The sequence below is a fragment of the Phyllobates terribilis genome, unplaced genomic scaffold (genome assembly GCF_046119375.1).
Source record: "Phyllobates terribilis strain yellow unplaced genomic scaffold, ASM4611937v1 Scaffold_7__3_contigs__length_470593459, whole genome shotgun sequence".
NCBI lineage: Eukaryota > Metazoa > Chordata > Amphibia > Anura > Dendrobatidae > Phyllobates > Phyllobates terribilis.
Window position 1 is genome coordinate 448,587,868 of NW_027362767.1, and position 2,817 is coordinate 448,590,684.

At 37.5% G+C, this 2,817-nt stretch overlaps 1 long non-coding RNA gene across 1 annotated transcript; it reads right to left on the reverse strand.

Annotated features, from left to right (window-relative positions):
- Nucleotides 1-717: 717 nt before the first annotated feature.
- On the reverse strand, nt 718-1,407 carry LOC141153345 (uncharacterized). Its single transcript, XR_012247289.1, has 4 exons — nt 1,231-1,407; nt 1,000-1,105; nt 818-918; nt 718-743 (listed from the first exon to the last, which is right to left on the reverse strand). It is a non-coding gene; the product is annotated as an uncharacterized lncRNA (long non-coding RNA).
- Nucleotides 1,408-2,817: the final 1,410 nt, after the last annotated feature.

Genomic DNA, 2,817 nt, shown 5'->3' on the forward strand with positions numbered 1-2,817 from the left:
ATCTGGGTCCTGTATACAATGTATCTAATATGCAACATTGTAGCAGAGTTTGATGATCTGGGTCCTGTATACAATGTATCTAATATGCAACATTGTAGCAGAATTTGATGATCTGGGTCCTGTATACAATGTATCTAATATGCAACATTGTAGCAGAGTTTGATGATCTGGGTCCTGTATACAATGTATCTAATATGCAACATTGTAGCAGAGTTTGATGATCTGAGTGGCAGAGCATGTAATATAGAAAGGTGAAGGCGATTTTAGGGGCGCTAGTGGGAATAATCAGATTTACCTGCAGCAAGTAGTAAGGGGCACCATATACCACATAGAAATAAACAAATTGTAAAAAGAGATCTACTGCGCTGGTGTACTGAATCTTGAAATATAACGAGAGGGTTGGCGGTAAAAAAGGGTTTTATTGTTCAAAGAATATTTAAAATGATATATAAAAAAGTATGTAGTTAAAATACAAGGTTAAAATCCAGGAGAAGTAAGGGGTTCCTTCAGTGTTGAGGAATGTGTTCAGGAGTCCAGGTTCTCCTTATTGGCTTATCTTTATTGATCCAAGATGTATTGGTGCCTGAAAAAAGTATATATTTGCTATAGTGAGCTCTATAGAACACCAACAGATTACCTTTTAATAGGTCGTGGTCCTGGTTACCTGGAATGCAGTTATGTGGTGGAAGATTACTGTTCACAGGTGTGTGAGCGCCTCTGGTCTGCTTTGCTGAATCTGTCAGCTGTGAGTGAAGAGGGGACCAATTAGTAGGAGACAAAACTGCTGCCACCTTTTAACAGTGGGTTAGATCGTTACCTGTTTTAGTGAAGATGTGAGTTTGGTAATAGAATCCGTTAACCTGGGGAGTCACAGTCCTGGGTAAGCCTGGAGGGCTATATGATGGTGTTGAGTAGGAACTTGGGAAAAAAAAAAAAGGGTGAGTAATTATAGCACACTTTTTTTTTTTTTTTTAAATATATATACTATAGATACCTTACCCGTAGGGAGGTGATTGTATGGACTCTAAGAAATTCTCATTTATCCAAGGAAGCTGATCGTGGTCACAGTTTGGCCATCAGGGTTATTTATACAGACCTAAGGAAGCTAGGTGTCAACAGTAAAAATAGTGCACATGGTCAGTGAACACAGGATTGATAGGTAAACTTACTATTAATATGTCTTTACATATAGAGGTATATAAGGTTCTGTAATGGGGTCAGGGATCTTACCACAGCAGGGTCTGTATGGTGGGTCAGATTCTGCCCGAGAGGGAACTGGTGGGTCAGAACACAGCTGGTAAATAACTCTTTGGTGCTGCAGGACTCTGAGGTGTTCCCAGCTCTATACCAAGAGCCTGATTGGGCTCTGTAGTAAGTCCTTTAGATAGTAATAAAGTTCCTATGGGGAACTCAGTATCTTGAGGAGATGGAAAAAAAGGAGGAATATAATACCATACCAGTTGATCCAGGGAGTTGTGCGCTGCTGAGGCTTTACCTTTGTAGACTTTTGATGATTTTTGATGGACGGCTTTCTGTGTGTGGTCCGGTCATCTGTAAGAGAAGCTAAGATTTTTTTTTCTACATACGAGAAAAACAGATGCATCGAGGATTTTAAAACCGGAAACATGAGAATCAAAATTGTGTCCAGTGCGCTTAAAGAAACAAACAAATGGACCTTTCATGATGTAGAAGATAAAAATTATTGTGATAAACCGACCTGAGGACAGAAGTGAGGATGCGGAGGTCGGTGCAGCGCTGCAGAAGAGCTTAGGAGCAAAATGCATAAGAGTAATAAATCTCATATTAACTTAAGACCTCATGTTGCAATTTGTAATTTTGAAACTGAAAAACAAAAAACACAACAGATAAAAATGTTACTAGCGCTTTCCACTTTTTTTTTTTTTTTCTGCTCTCCGCTTTTTCCGCATACAAATGTGTGCTCCATATAGAAACACCTTCCAGGCAGCGCTATCCTGCAACATAAATACAATTTGTGTTCTGATAACCTACATCACCAAGAGCGGCCTCATTACCCCTGAAGATGACACTAATTGCGAAACATGGTGAGGGATCAGCTGTTTTTTTTTTTTTATTTTAGAAGCAATAATGTGCTGGTCAATAAATACTAAGCAATACGTGTGGTCCGTGGCCATACAATGCAGACATATATTGAACCACAATAGTGAGATACATTAGGTGAATTCAGCCTTATAGAATATTGGGGGAAATTAGAACCGATCCAGGTTGAAGAAGTAACACACACAGTGTGCGGTTTAGATAGGTAGTAGTTGGCAAAGTTCAAAAGCCTTAATATATCAAACTATCTTGAAACCAAACTAGTTAAATAACATTGGACTTGTACGAGATTATACACATTACAATCTAACAAGGATTTGCTACTTATCCTTATCAGGCTATTGGAAACTATTTTGTTAATATAACTTGAGAGCCTAATGAGGCCATATAAACGATATCTCAATAATAATAATAATTACCAATGAATTATTGTGAGATCTGACCAATGACTACAATATATCACTGAATAATTATTTGAGTTGTATCTCCTAAATTAAGAGAAAAAGGTTTCTTTAAATATTGGCCATCACACTGTATGTGATTTTAATAGAACACTTTACTTGATATATAGTTATAAGAATCAATAAAAGTTATTTTTTTTATACTTAGGAATCTTTAGTTAGGAATTTTTTTTGCCTTTGGCAATTTGTAAATAGTGATAACCTACATGTCCCAAAATATAATGTACGGTTACATCCACATGATCCATACAAGATCAGGTGCCTCCAGCTGTGGGGCGGT